General features: G+C 35.2%; 1 protein-coding gene across 1 annotated transcript in view; it reads left to right on the forward strand.

Annotated features, from left to right (window-relative positions):
- Window positions 1-6,771: 6,771 nt before the first annotated feature.
- LMNTD1 (lamin tail domain containing 1) overlaps window positions 6,772-16,839 on the forward strand; it is a 102,069-nt gene continuing 92,001 nt past the window's right edge. The window contains exons 1-2 of the mRNA XM_036758443.1: window positions 6,772-6,934; window positions 7,062-7,214. The gene's annotated coding sequence lies outside the window, so the exon portion shown is untranslated. The remainder of the gene's footprint in view (window positions 6,935-7,061; window positions 7,215-16,839) is intronic.

Raw genomic sequence — 16,839 nt, forward strand, 5'->3', positions numbered from 1 at the left:
CCATTCTTTCTAGGATCATAATAAACAGGAAAAAATACATATTTTATTTTATTTATTTTACTTGCCTGAGTGGAATTAATTTTAGTTTAATATGTAAATAATTTATCTCTCTGGAATGAAAGAATGAAGTCAGAAAAATATTTAGAGATATAGGGTAATCATGGAAGACAGTATCTGGTTTTAGATATGTGTATATATGAAAGTTTGAGGAAGACAGAGGTAGAGAAGGAGTGGGTATTTATATATGAGAGGGAGAGAGGTGAAATAACTTTGCCAAGGTCACACAGGTAGTGATAGAATTTAAATCTGAATCCAAGTCTTCTGACTTAAAATACAGTACTCTTTTCATTACTGCTTCATTTGGCTTCCTTTTCTCATATTATTGTATTTCAAGTGTTCTAAAATTCTTTTAGAAAAAGTATACTCAAATGGAAAGAAAAATAATTATTTTACGTGGAAAAGGATGGTTTTATGAAATCCATGCAAGGGGATTAGGAAATTCCTAAACACAATCTGTTATTTAGATGCTCTGGTGCAAATCAATATGAATATGTTGAAATATTCTCTTCTTTTAAGGCCTAGCTCAGGTGCTAACTCCTCCATGAAGCCCTCCTTAATTCCCCCAAGCCAAAAAGGAGTTCTCAGTCTTTACATTTTCTTACAGCACTTAATCTTTACTTACCCTTTGTCATTATCACATTCTACTTCATGCATTTTATGTACAAATATATTCTTCCTCTTAGACCGTAATGTTTTAAGAGCATAAATATATGGATTTTTGTTTGTTTTTTTTTCCTTACCAGTAGTATCCCTGACATAGTACTTTGTACACAGATATTTATTGTTAGAATTGAATAACTTTGCTTTCTTGAAAACTCAGTCTTTTACTTTACTTTAGTTTCTTTTCCTCTGCCTGCATCCTGATCATCTCACACTCTTAAAAATCTCCGCAAATATTTCTTTAACCTTGCTATTCTCTAAAACAGTTATGTTCCCTCTCTCCCTCAAACTGTTAAAAATGTATTTTATTAATATATTTTATTTCACATGAGTCACATTCTAATGCCTCGCCTTTCCAAAACTGATATTCACCAGAAACTTTATGCAAAACCACCTGATATATTGATTGTGATTCTTAGCACATGTCACATTTCACTTTTGTAGTTTACAGAAAGTATGTGTACTTTAACTTTAGTAGTTCGTGCATTGTATTTGACCTTAGCCTTTTAGTGTTGTCTTTATTTACAGGGTTGAAATCTGTGAATATTGTGGATTTGGGGCTTTGGTGTCTTCACTCATTATCACTTACTTTATACATGACCTTCCATGTTTATCTGAATTCTTTTACTGAATTTTTTATCTGAATTTTTATCTGAATTTTTTATTACTTATGGTAAAAATCTAACATTTCTTCCTGTTTTTTTAATAATGATAGAGTATTTCTGTTGGTGTAGATTTCTGTCTGGCAAGTAAGTGCCAAGAATCCAGATGTTCTCACCATGAATTTATAGAAATTTCTATTGTTCTAAATCAGAGAAGGGATGGGTAGACAGGGTTAGATAAAACCAGAATCAATCCAGACCAGCTCACATGGAAAAATATCTGAACTCGAAAAAAGATCAACTTTTTTTTTCCTTCTTTCTACCCTTATTCACTTCACTGCTGTTGAAACTAGGCAGTCAGACAGCATACTTCTAGTTGAAAAGTAAGGCTTATTCCAGTGAAACTGCAATGTGCTGAAATCTAATAAGTTTAATCATGTTACATGTAAGATTCAGAGGTAGAATACACCTCAGAAATAATTTTATTTTCAGGCGAAACTGAATCAAAGAGATTATAAAATAATTTGCCTAAAGTCATGTTGGAGGTAAGTAGCAAAGCTTTGAACTCAGTACTACTCCAGTACACTTTATTTCAATTCAGTAGATATTTATTGAATACTTGGGATATGCAAGGTTCTCTACTTAAACAATGAAGAAGATATAAGAATATATAATTACTTTCCTCAAGGACTTTACAATCTAGTAAAAAATCTTTAAGAATGACTTTGAATATCACCTGTCAGCAGCCTATAAAACAAGACTGGTAGCCTCTTGAATTAATATTGTTTGAGGTACATGGGATTTTTTCTTAAAATGAAAATATGTCTTAGTCAAATTGTCTTATCCACTTCATTTCCTGCATTTAATGGCAAATTAAATGCTCTATCTACATGAATATTTTTTGTTATAAGTCAGTGTCTATACTAGGAAAGCGAGAAGACAGCCTCTCTGATAGCACAAAACTTACAAATCCAAGTGAGATTTGTTCAGAGATACACTTTACTTCCAGCCTAAGGAGGACCAGAGATGAGAAATAGCTTTGGGGGTCAAGGCTCTTTCGTTGGCACTCTGATGGCTCATAGGGAGTTAACACCTAAGATAAAGTAGGGAGGTGGCGAAAGAGCACCTAGCTGTCCTTGAATTCAAGCCATGAGACTCAAATGAGCTGGATCTCAGAGTACTGAAGAAACAAGCAAGTGTAATTGCTGAGTCATCGCCAGTGTTTTTCTTCAAGATTGTGGCGAATGGGAGAGATACTGTAGTATTATAGAAGGGCTAATATCCCAAGTTTCAAAAAGATGGAAAGTAATAGAATCTTAAAATTATAAGCCAGTGAGCTTAACTTCAATTCCCGGCAAAATTCCAGAACACATTATTAAAAGGATGGTTAGTAGACATAGAAAAGGAAGTAGAAATTACGGTCCTGCCAGCCCATGATGATTGGGGGAGGCGGAGAGTACATCCAGAAATTATCATGATGGAGAAACCAAAAGCATCAATAAAACTTTTTAAAAGGACATAGCCCTGATATGTAGGTGTAAAGCTTTTAAATATTCTTTAGCCCCTCTTGTGTTTCATTCCTAAACTATTCTTTTTAATATAGATCTCATATTATATCTTAATCTCACCTTTTCATTGAAGTCATCAAGCATTTAAAACATTGATTGAATTTGGAAGGTTTATCAAATTCTTTGTAGCTTTTCACTACATCCTTGTATTTTGTGGCATATAAAACATCCAACTAACTTAATGATGGTCATTTTGCATATACTTGCCATTAGCATTCCAATAAGATATGACCAAATGTCCCATGAAATGACATTTCTTGGTGCCTTTGGATAAATGATAAAAGCCACTTCTGACAACTCCCTTGCTGGGTTTGCCAAGAAGAACTTGTTGGACATCTTTCCATTTTGCAGCATTTCCTTTCGTTTTCTTATTTCAATTATAGTGAAAACCTTAGATTGATATGATGCTGTTCTTGCAGTAGTATTAGTATTCCCCCTCAGTCACAGGACCAAGATCTCACATTTAATGTATCAAAAAAGTAATATTTACAGACAGTGTAAGATTCTATGATCTCTAGCACCCTCTATTCCCCTTTCTGCCAATATGCTACCATCGTGGCAGGAATGAAAAAAAACTAAGGACCATTTTGTATTTTTCTTTGCTTCATGGATTGCCATGGACAAAGAATTACAAGTGGCCAGCCTAATGGTGATGAATCTGTATAATCAGGTAGGTTTGTCCTTGAAAAGAAGACATAAAGTTGCTGGTATCATACCTGAAACCTTTTAAGTACAACAAAAAAACTTAATAGATCTTTGTTCACCATTGGGGTTGTAATATGGCAACCAAAAAACCTAATTCAATCTTAGGCCATGTAAACAGAGACATAATGTCCAAGGTGTGGGGGGTGATAATGCTTTTGTATTGTGCCTTTATTTGACCACATCTGGAGTACGGGGTCCAGTTCTGGGTGCTATATTTTAAGAAAGACATTGATAATGTGGACAATGTCCAGATGAGGGCAACCAGGTTGGTGAAGAACCTGATACTGCTCCATCTAAGGATCAATAGAAATGAAAAAGTTTAGACAAGAGAGGAGTTCAGGAGTGAGGAGGCATAATGACTTTCTTCAAGTACTTGAAAGACTCACTTGGAAAAGAGATTAGATTTATTTCAATTGGTTTCAGAGGGCGAAATTAAGAGTGATGGGTACAGAAAAGTCAATTTAGGTTTACAATCAGGAGAAAATTCTTAGCAAGTAGAGCTATCCCGAAGAAGAATTGGGCTGCTTTAGTAAGTAATTGCTTCCTTTTCCAAGGAGATTTTGAATTGAAAACTTGACGACTAGTTATTTTTTATGTCATAGAGGGGATTTTTAAATATTCGAGTATAGATTAGATCAGATAGTCTCTGAATTCCCTTCTTACTCTTGAGGCCCTATGACTCTATGTGCTCTAAAGAATGGACTATTAAAGATAAAATAGTTGCAAGTACTAAACTAATTTCATTAATTTCTGGGAGATTTAAGAAAAGTCCCAATGAAGTCAAGATTTACTGTTGTCTCACATCTCTTTTGGGTAGCAGAGCTCGTCCTTTTTTTTAAGGAAGTGCTATACTTCTATAATTCAGTGACTCTGTGGTCTTAATGATGTGCTTATTCCCTACATTATTGAGTATGATGACCATCTTATCTTGTGTGCGTCTCCCATAAAGGATTCAATGGAGGATCAGTCCAATTCAATCCAGAAACTTTACTCTGGGTTTTTATTGTAGTTGTTTTTATTATTTTTTCACATTTTATGGGGAAGATTGTAGCACTCTCACTATTCATCCCTCACCCTTGCTGTATGACTAACCCAACTTCTTTTTCATTTATAAAATTACAGAATAATATTACTTTAGCCGCTGCTTAACTGTGGCTCATCCTCGTAAATATTCTGTGGCCTGCTTGTACATTATCACTATCCATACTTCCATTATCTTTTGGGTCACCCATAACTTTGATGTTGTAGGGATTGTGGTATTGACACACAACCATGAAATATCACTTGGAGAACATTTGTGACTTTTTAAAAATTGGGTTTTTTAAAATATCAGTAGCTTGACGTTATTAAAAGTACCACACAATGTCCAAAATACAGTCTAATGTACTCTCCTCTTCCTGTTCAATCCTGTACCCAATTCACTGTCTATCTGTATTGCCTGGATCAGATATAGGATCAATTGTACTAATTCAGTGGCTCTCCAACTTTATATCATAGTTTTAGACAGCAGACATTTTCCATTTGAATTTCCTGTGTGGATTGTTAGGTCTAATTTCTTTGAGTAATCATGCACCTCACTTAAGAGGTGATCAGGCCCTATGTATATTGGATCTAAAATCCACATTCATATAAAGACTCATTTGCAAATCTCTAAGTACAATAGTAATCCACAGACTTCATATTGCACTTGGTTTTAGAACTTTTCCATCTGAGCTCAAGCCATTCTCAAGATTAACGGACAGAGTATTATATAAGTTCCATAATAGGATAAGGCTCCATCCCTGCCCTAGGCTATCTCAGGAAAGTTTTGTTATTACAAACTCACCTGATACCAGAAAGCTGACCCTCAGCCAACAGGACAGGATACCAAATATACGAGATGTCTAAGAAATACACATTCACAAATATGTCTTGCCTGACTTCCTTCCCAGGGGTTAGTAATCCAAGGGAGACAGAAACTAACATTCCTACATCAAGGATGTCTCCCAGGGATCGCAGTAATGCAGTTATGATTTTGCTTAACTCTGAAGATTCACCTAAGTCTGGGTCATCTTCCAATGGCCAGTGAAATGCTAATAATAGCAGTTAGCTTCAGACTACTGCTTTATGCATCCCCTCCCCACATTCCCACACTGCAAATGACTTTCACTATCCCTTTGAGGTATTAATGCAGTTCACAGTTCTCAATTGTCCTATTCCTCTTTCCAGATTGCTAATAGTAATTCTAACTGGTGGTGGCCACAGACCACACATAGTCATCTGGATGAATAGCTACAAGGGTCCTTAAGTCAAGTTCGTGTTCACAGGCTTTTACAAGGATTGGTTGGATTGCCCAAAGCACCGATCCCAAAGGAATGAAGACAATTTAATATGGATCTCAATTCCTTTCTTTTTCTGTCAGTGGAATGTAAATATACTTCCTTTCAAATTCTGCCTTACTACTTACTTTACCTGTTTTCTTTGGTGTAATGATACACCAAATAATACAGAATTCTGGTTCTATAACTATAATGTAGAATATGATATCATGCATCATAGTTATCAGTTTGTGTCCTAGATTGACCTGTACTATAGGCTTCATTAGATCAGTTACTGCATCTTATCTAAACTCTTTATCTCCCACATTTCCTCATTCATTGTTCTACACATGGGTGCTTAATAAATAAGTGCTTAATAAATGTTTGCTGAATTGAATAGAAAAATTCTAATTTATTAATTTGCACTGAGGGATAGGGCAGCTAGGTGGTACAGTGGATAGGATGTCAGGCCTGGAGTCAGGAAGATTCATCTTCCTGAGTTCAAATCTGTCCTCAGACACTTCGTAGCTGTGTGACCCTGGGCAAGTCACTTAACCCTATTTTCCTCAGTTCTTCATCAGTAAAATGAGCTGAAGAAGAAAATATCAAACCACTCCCAACATCTTTGCCAAGAAAACCCCAAATGGGGTCATGAAGAGTCAGACACAACTGAAACAACTGAACAACAACAGTGAGAGATAGACCTTGATCACGTCAGGTCACCTCTTTTCTCTCCAGTTTTCTCATTTATAAAATTATGAAGTTGAACGCTCTAAGCTGTAAAGTCCATTGCAGCTCCAAGGTTCTATTACTTTATGATGATGATCCTATGACACAATAATTCTGCCAGCCAAGAAGACTCAAATACATATGTCCTCTATTCAGAAAACTGCTTTCCTAGCATTAAGCTACCTGGGAAGGTTAATCCATAACTGGGAAGTGACTTGATAAGCATGGATTTCTAAAAGAAAAAAAAAGGAGAGTTTGAAGTTCTTAAAGAATATTTCCCTTAAAGTGTGGATTATCCTGGATTATCCTTTATGTGAGTTCTTAGTCTCTTTTTGCAAATTCATTTAAATTCTAACTCAGAAACAAAGCAATGTTAATACAAATTGATTTATGTTTTAACTTTTATCCCCAAATTTTGAATCCCTTTATGTTTGTCCCAGAAGAGTCAAAGTATAGACCCTGATGGGGATTGCCTTGCCATCCAGACCAAGAAGTTTCATGTTTGCTGACTGGAGAATCCTCTTCCTTGGATAGTCATAGACATGCCCTGACAGATTTGTCTTCAGTTGTCCTTTCTTTAAACTACTTTATCTGTATGTATCCTTACATCACCTTTTTTAATACCAGTAAATTATCTCCAAATTGTATTATTGTTTCTTAAAATTGTATATCATGTATTTATCATCATATTGTCAATTTTTATATTTTGTATTTCCCTTTCAGGATTGTAAGCTCTATGAGAATAATAACTATGCCTTAATTTCATTTTTATCTCCCTAATCACTTATTATTATCTCCTTAATCACTAATAAGTAATTAATAAATGGTCAGTGAATGAATGGAAAATCTTAATGACTATAAGTAACTCAAATTTATAATAGTGCTTTATGAGACTTTACAAAGTGCTTTTCTCATGCCAATTAATAAATTCTATATGCATTTTTTCATGCAAAAAATTGTACATCATGTTTTGTGGGATTGTCTAATTTTATATGTGATGTGGGAGTTCTTGTTACTTTCAGTCATAGAGTACTACTTTTTAACCTGAGTATCTTGTTCTTTGGCTTTCCTTATTCTTGGCTGTCCTTTGGCTGTCCTGTTCTTATTGTGGGATCAAGATTTAATAGCAAATTATACTTTGAGGTCTAAATAATATGGTCATTCTTACATATTTTAGGGCCTATACAAACATACCATTCTAAAGCTAAAGAAGTTTGGCTTTTCTTGACTTTCTCATGTGAATTTTGTCATCTCTCTTTCTCTAGATTGAGATTTAAATGAAACTGGAAGTAAAGTTAACCTAAATGCATTCATATTTGAACCAATCCAGGGATTCCTCTGTAGTAATCCCAAAGGAATCAAGGCAATTTAATTTGGCTCTCAGTTCCTTTCTTTTTCTGTCAGTGGAATGTAGACTTACCTCCTTTCAAATTCTGCCCTAATACTTATTTCACATGTTTTCTTTGGTGTAATCATCAAATGTCATTCACTTATGGTACCCTCACAATCTACCTTCCACTACTCCTGAGGAATGGCCAACTACTTCTATTCTCTGCCCTTCAGTTCCTGTAACTAAAATTTATACTAGATCATATCTGAAAAATACCTTTTATTCTTCTCTGCTTACTGTTACACATAAAATAGCCACAGGTAAAAATATCACTAGAGGAATACTAGGGATTATGCTAATACTAATAGCTAAAGGCATCAACTGTGCTGATAAATCGATTAAAATATAACTCACTTCTCTGTTTTACTTGGCTTTTGAAGACCTAGTTTAAGGTGAACAAATGATATTAAGTTTGTTAGATCTAGTTTGGAACTTTTTGCGGAATGGGACAATTGACCAATTGCATTTTAATATAGTTTAATAATGAGTACAAATCAAGTAAAAAATAAATATTTTTAAATTTTATTAGACATAAGAACAACACGTTATACTTGAAAATACATCCAAGTAAGCTCCATTCTACTTTTCTGTGGGTAGGGCATACACTGTTCCACCTACTGCAAAGGATTTTAAACGACCAATTTTTTCACAGAACAAAGTAATTGTAGTGGTTTGTGGCTTTTGACAGAGAGAATCCCTTGTAATTGCTAATTTCCTGAATCAAAATATAGCTCAAGGTTGCTGACTAAAACCATGGTGCTTTGCAAGGATTAATAAACAATACAAGAAAAATGCTAGTTTTTCTATAAATACAGAGGAACCCAGGCTTGCAGGGAGCTTCTTTGGATGAAATACACAAATGTACACACTTCCTGCAAAGGCATGAAAAAGACCACAGAACAGTATGGGTAGAATCAAATTTCTCTTGGTGTAACTCTTGTCCCTCATCTAAAACGTTCTGTCATTTGAAGTTGTCCTTAATGTGATATTATGGTTTTTTAAAATGTCATCCACTCTGTCATTCTTTTTCATTTCATTGGATTGTTTAATCCATTCACATTTAAAGTTATAAGAGTTAGGTTTTATCTTATATGGATTTTTTTCAAGTTATGATTTCTCCCTTTTCTGCTGTAAACACAGCATGATGTTTCTTCAGTTACCTTAATCTTTTTTTAGTGATCCCATTGCCACTGGCTCTCTTTTCCTCACCCTGGCCCCCTTTTTTTTCTTTCTTAACTTTTTTTCCCCTTACAATTTTGCTTATTGGCTCCTCTTTGATTTTAATCTGATTATGTATTTCTTCCCCTCTTTTTTTTCCTTACAATTAATCACATAAATTCCCCCTTCCTTTGCATCCCTACAAGCTGATCATTGGGTTTTTATTTCATTTTTTGTTCTACTTTCTAAAGGATTTCTCTTACTCTCTTCATTATCCATCTTCTCTTTCTGTTTACTCTAGACCCTCATTCTCTGATTCATAACCCCAATAATTATCTGGTCTTCCTTTCTTTTCTCTGTATTCTTTATACAATCAGAGCTTCCAAGGTACCCATGTTAGTCTCTCCCTTCTAGGCACTTTCTGCCATAGCCTTGTAGGGCTTACTCCATGTAAACTCTTTTCCATTGTGTCTCCTCTCAGAACAATGCCAGCTATTTTAGGTGTCAAAGAGAACATAGCCCCATGTGGGTCCCTCCCCCACTGCTGATCTTTGCCCTTTCTTGTTGACTTTTTTCCTACACATTCCTGGAAATCTCCTCACTGTGTCCATGTTTTCCTACTAGTTGGTCCCAGGGGTTCCATCCCCCTCTCTCCTAGGACAAGTAGATTTTCCAAGCACCAAATCCCCTAGGCGTCATCCAATATAGCAAAGTCTTCATCTGCCTTCACCCACAGGAGCTTCCTTTAGTGGTACCTTCTTCCACCTCCTTCCTCCCCACCCCTTTAAAATCTTCCCTTTAAGCTCTCTTCTTTCTGAGAGCACAGGAGTCACCTTTCCCTCATTGTTAGCCTTTTATTTGGCCCTAACATATCACTCACTCCTATCTATCCCCTTGTTGCCCCATTCCTTTCATGTGTCTTCCTATATTATACTGCACAAAAGCTACAAAATATAGTCTACAAAAAGAAGCGTTCACCTGTGTAGGCAGGTTGTGTCCATAATATTCCCTGTAGAGCTCTTCACTGTTACCTCTAGCAGAGTTCCACCTTCCGCTCTGCTTCCTTGTGTACCTTTAGAAAGAAATCCCTTATTGGTCTTTCTTTTGTCACTCTATTGCCCTTGCTGTCCTTGCCTATTGTATTTCTTCACTCCTTCTGCATTTCTGTTGTTTGAGTTGTTCAAGAAGCAAATGATCTTTTCAGTTCTGCTTTTCTTTCTAAAAATGTTTCAAATTCTTCTTCATGATTGAATGTATGCATTTTTTTCCATGTGGTTAGGCTCAGATTTGTAGGATAGGTCACCCTGGGCTGTATCCTGAGCTCCATTGCTCTTTATAATATTGAAGGTCTTTCTCCTGATGGTTTACAGACTGAGTTGCTTCTAAGTCGAATTGTTAAATTTAGCCACTGTGTCTCGGAGTTTGTAGCCTTGGATGTTTTGGATTTTTAAATTTTTTTTCTTGGAGGCAATATGTGAATAATTTAAATTTGAATTTCATTCTCTATGTTCAAAAGTTCTGGGCAGTTCTCTTCTATTATTTCCTTTACTATTATTTCCATAACTATGTTGTGGTTTTTTGTTTTGTTATATTCTTCTGGAAGATCTATGATTCTTAGGTTGTCTCTCTGCATTCTGTCTTCGGGATCGATATGTTTTGCTTACATAGTGAGCATATTGTCTTTTAATGTTATTGTTTTCTGCTCCTCTTCTTCTAGATTGTCCTTTCTATATTTGCATTCCCACTATATTATTCTCTCTTTTGTTTCTTTGGTGAAGCTTGCCATTGCAGATTCAAGTTTTTCTATCCTGCTCATTATTTTTGCTGTGCAAGACATAAATTCAGCTCTCATAATTCTTATTTCTCTTTTAAGCTACTTAAGCATAGTGTTATGATTCCATGTTCTCCTCAAATTCCACAGCATCCTCTATTTCATCAGATGTTGAATAATTTTCCTTCATTTTTCAGTATTTATTCATAGCTACCTGAACTCATTTACTAGATCTGGAGACCATATTTTCTGCTGTTGTTACTGTTTGGTTTATCTGTTCATGTTCAAGATCTCTGAGATTTCTTCTTCCTGATATCTTCTTTTGGATTCTTGTTGTCCTATGGTCCATAGAAACAGCTGAAGTTGCTTTATCTCTGGTACATAATTTCTGTTTTGGAGAGGTTTGAGAGGTTGTGGTGATCAGAAAAAATGTCTAGTCTACCATTTTGTTGCTTATTTGACAAGGGCAAATACAATTATTTCCATCTTACAGGGAATTACCCAAGGTTATACAAGTTAGTAACAGAGCTGGGACTGTATACTAGGCATACCCAGACTCCAACACCAGTGTGCCTTCCACTACACAACACTGCCTCCTTCTAAAAGTCCATTGCTCTTTCCATATGAACCTGCCGATTCAATTTAACAAACATTTATTGAGTGCTTACTCTGCAGAGTACTGTGCTGAGAGTTAGAAGAGACATAAAGTTTAGATAAGAGACAGCCTCTGCTTTCATGAGTTTAGAATTTAGTAGAGGGTAATGTGTACATAATAATAACAATGGAAAATAGGTCCATTAAAATTGTAAAACAAAGTGCTTTGTCAGTCATTGTCATTTCTAGTCTATTTTTCAATAATAATTTTCATGCTGCAACTTAATATTTCCTTTCTTGGGTTATCAGACCATCAGTTTTCAATGTCCTCAGTCCAAAAACTTTACTTTCCTTTAGTTCTCAAATGATACATTCCACTCATTCTTTTCCAACAATTTTATTTAGTATTAGCCTTCTCATGGACCTTTTCACAGAGGTTCCTTTCGAGACATTGTGGCATTAGTAATTATTTACTCAAACTATGATTATGTTGTAGTCAATTTATTTGTATACTAATGAGGTTAAAATGTCATAAGTTGTCTACAACATCTCCAGGTGGTCATCCAGCATGTACTTAAGGACCTCTCATTATGGAGCTCCTGGGATAGCCAATTCCAATTTCAGACAGCTCTGATTCATAAGTTGTATCTTTATATTGAACCAGAAATTACTTCTACAACTTTGCTGAATTCCTCTTTTCTCTGATCCAAATAAGATATATCTTAATTCTTCTACATGATAGCTCTATAAATGCTTGAAGACCATCTTTCCCCTAAATCTCTCTCTGAGCTGGCATTCACAGTTCCTTCAGCTGATCATCAAACAGCATATTTTCTAATCCCCTCACCTTCTTGACATTCTCCTTTGATCATACCCTAGCTTATCAATATACTCTTTTAATATATGACACCCATGACAGAATGCAATAATCTGGATATGGTTTAGCTAGAGCAGACTACAATGGTATTGTAAACTCCTTTGTTCTGAACACTATGCTTCTATTAATACAGCCCAATGTTGTATTAGCTTTTTGAGCCACCATTTTTGACCCACTAACTGTTATCTCAGTGAGTTTGTAGTCTTCTAAACTGCCCAGATATTTTTCCCACAAACTTTTATCTAAATATATCTCTTCCCATGCTGTGCTTTTTCACTCCTTTGTACCAAAGTGTAGGGCTTTATATTTCCCTATTACTCTTCATCTAATTGCTCTAGCATTTTTAGCATTCTACCTAGTATCCTAATAGTTTCCTCACATGAATATAGCTCCACTGCCTGCTTTATTTAGTCTGTTCCTTTTGAATAAAGTATACTCTTCCAGAGTAACATTGTAGTCATGAATCCCAATCTCACCAAGTCTTGGTGATATCCATATGTACATTTTTAATATTATAATTATCAATTTGATCATCATCAGACAACAAATAATCAAATACACACACAAAACAAGGAGTTAAATCTTTAAACCTGTCGTTTCTAACAAGGCAGAATTAAGTAAATGAACTAATAGCAGAAAATTAACAATGCTTTTCTTCTGTGCCTGCCTCTAAGTCTGTCTAAAATTCTGTTAGCTCAGATTTATTTTCATTCCTAAAAAGTGGATAGTTTTTTTTTTGAAGGTGAAGACTGTGTATCCTGAATTCTAGTTCTTTTGATCCCAAAGTTCATCTCTTTGTGAAGTTCTTTCTATAATATCTGGTATGCTTTACATTTTCAATTTTTTATTCAACCATTCTCCAGTTGTTGAACATGTCCCCCATACCTGAAAGGGTGCCCCTCCTCATCTCCACTTCTTAGAATTCCTGGCTTCTTCAGAATTTAGTTCAAATTCTACCTTCTGCAGGAGATCTTTCTTTATCCCCTCACCTGCTGCTGTCTTCCCCTCTAAAGCTAGCTTCCATCCAATAAATATATATGTGCACATTATATGTATATTATATGTATATGTATGTATATACCCATTTATGTACATTTTCTCCTCTAATTAGAATATAAGGTTCTTGAAGGCAAGGTCTGGTTTTGTTTATTCTTTGTGTGCCCATCGCTTAGCACAAGAATTGGCACATCAGTGTGTAATAAATATTCGTCAATGGATTGATTGCTAGATTGTTTCCTTTTTAACCATTACAAATATATTAACTATCGATATTTTGTGCATTTGAATGTTTTTGTTCTTTTAATGATATATTTGGGGAAAAAGTTTATGACCCTTACCTTATTGATCACCAAAATGCTTGCAGTACTTTGTTAACTTACCAGTATATTAAGAGTTCCTATTTGCCTTAGTCCTATAAATAATTAATTTTTGTTTGTGTTTGTTTCACTACTTTCGGCCATTCTAGTGACTGTAAGGTTGTATCTACATCAATGTTCTTTGTTGACATTATTACCTAAATGGCACATGTGGTGATTAATAGTTTGTATTTTTTTCTTAAGATATTTTCTGTTCATGTACTTTGAGGATTGTTCTATTGGGGAGCATGTATTATTAGTCTTTGAAATATGTATCAGTTCCTTATAGATTCAGGATGTCAAATTTTTAGCGGATATGCTAATTAAAATATAAATATTTGTCAAATGTGTTTCTTTTCTTTTAATTTAGATATTGCTTTTTGATATTTAGAAAGCTTTATCATTGTATAATCAAACCCATTGATTTTTTCCCCAATAACAACTGTTCGTTTGATAAAAATATCTCTCCTCTCCATAGTTGAAAGAAACATATTATTCCATTTTATATTTTTCATAATTTGTTCATTTTTTATAAAAATAATGAAACCATGGTTTTATTCCTACATCCACTTCTTTAAAGGTTTCAGGAACTGGAAATATGAATTCACTCCATTTATCCCTAGCAAGTGTTCTAAACTAGGTGAACAAGTTTGCAGTGGTAATGTTTGAATCCTTGCACACTTTTGATTGTTCCTCCTTAAATGTAAATGGGTGAGACTAGAAATAGGACCGAACTTACATACCAGAAGGCATCTCTTTTTTATCACTAATATGTTTATGAAAAGCCTTTGAAATCTTTCTGTTGCTTCAAAAGACAAAGCCAACTTCTTACCTGGTTAATAATTTCTCTAACTTATGATGCAGATACTTAAACATATCATAATCAGAGAACGCCACAGATTGCCTACAAATGACTTTACTGAAAAAGGCTGTGCCTCATAGACAAAGGACCTTCGAATTTAGAATCGGAAGACTTGGGTTCAGTCCCTGGCTTTCTTACTCACTATTACGTGAACTTAGGCAGGTGACTTTATTTTTTGCTTAGGTTTCTTCTTCTGTCAAATGGTAATAATACTACTTGTACTACAGCCACTTTTAATTTTTGCCCAAGTTTCTTCCATTACAAATAGGAATGATAATAATGCTATTTGCAGCACTTACTTCACAGGATTATTGTGAGCAAAATACTTTATAAATATGTAAAGCATCTAAATAAATTCAATCAAAGATTAAGAATCCTGCTTGGTGAAAGTGCTCATCCTTAATGTCAAGGCAATTTTACAGAAAATCCTGGGAAACGGTGTATAAAGAGCCACATGTCTTGGAAGAATATATTGGTTTTTCTTGTCTTTTGAAGAGGTGGAAGGGGAAGAAGGTCAAGATTTCTGATTTCCTTAGTATTGGAGAGCTTCCTGTAGGTAAATTCTTTCCATCAATTCAACTTATCTGTAACTTCAGTATTAGAGAATAGCTTGGGGAACTGAGAGATTGTGTTTTTCCCATAGTTTTCCCTCAGACACATAAAAGTAGATAACAGTGGATGAATAAATAGAAAAATTGACATATACACATGTATGATGAGCTTTAAAGATGCTAAAATCTAGCTGAGGTTGACAATAAATGCCAAGGACAATAAGAAGGTTTTTTTTCTTTTTATATATCAGAGACAGGATTTTAACCCAGGCCCTTGTTGATTCCAAGATTGGCCCTCTTTCTTTCCAACACCGTTGTCTTGGGGGGAAAATGTCTTTAAAAAGCAAAACAAATTCTACTTCTTAATTTGAAGGAAAGAGGGGAAGAGAAAGTGGAAGGGGGAGAAGAAGAAGGACAGGATGAAGAGAAGGAGAAAGAGAGGGAGAAGAAGAAAGAATGAGAATATTATTATGAATATATGTACATATGCATGTATACAGACACACACATACACACAGACATATATCAAGGAGAAAGTCCATTGCATCATCTATTATATAATAATGCTGTTTTGGCAGGTATATATCCTTTCTTCATACAATGGATGAGTATTTCACCATGAACCAACTACACTTTCATAACATGCCATTCTGTTTCTAGAAGCAGCACCCAAGTTGGCTTGCTAGTGCCTCCCTGTTGGTGGCTGACTGTCACAGCCTCTCTCAGATTGAGCCACTCTCAGATGAAGACTCTTCCCTTCTTCCATGATCTGTTTTCTGAAGCTAAATAGAACCTTTCTTCAAGTATTTTATTACTTTAAGAAACTTAGTACTGAACACTACTACAGGGACAATTACAATGGGCTAAAATAATGAATGGGAGCAGTATACATAAGATTTTTGAAGTCTTAACAATTTATCCTGGTCTTAGATACATGTGGGCCTTACTTGTATCTCATTTCCTCTCTTACCTGACTGAACCCCCTCTTCCAGATGTTGCCTTGGAATCCAGATGGCCTAATCCTGGTTGAATGGTAGGCAAAGACTATCTAACTTTAATTTTGGCAAGCCTTCTGCACATCTTCACCTTTCTATGAATCTGCTTTCCTAACCTAACTCTGGATGTAGAAGCCTCTACCATACAGAGCCTTTAGCAGGTACCCCCTTTTCTGATCCCTGTCACTCTGTTGTTCACTTGGGCATCAAGTATAGAAAGAGCTATTAGCTCCTTCACCCCAGGTTTGTTGACTATAGATAGACCAATAAAAAGGAGCCCCATTCTAGACCCTGGCTCCTTAGATAAGAAAGAACTTTTCCATGGTTGTCCTCCTATGACTTCCATGCTTGGGATGATTAAAAAAGTTCTAAGACACCAAGTTTCTGGGTAAATTAAAATCAGTTTTATTGACTACATCTAGAAAGCAGTCAACAAAAACAGACTCATCGTCCCTTTGGTAGCCAAAGAGAACGAACTTGTTGAACTTTTGATGTTTATAAAGTCTTTTGAAAAAGAGGTGCACCTGAGGATGAAAATCAACTCTGATAGGTCAACAAGTAGTAAGAAAAAATGAATTCTAAAATAGGAGGTGGACTATATTAAAATGAGGGTCACCCACTTGGATCATCCATGTCTTGGTCAAAGAGACTTACAAATTTCCATA

This window comes from Trichosurus vulpecula, chromosome 5 (genome assembly GCF_011100635.1).
Source record: "Trichosurus vulpecula isolate mTriVul1 chromosome 5, mTriVul1.pri, whole genome shotgun sequence".
Lineage (NCBI taxonomy): Eukaryota > Metazoa > Chordata > Mammalia > Diprotodontia > Phalangeridae > Trichosurus > Trichosurus vulpecula.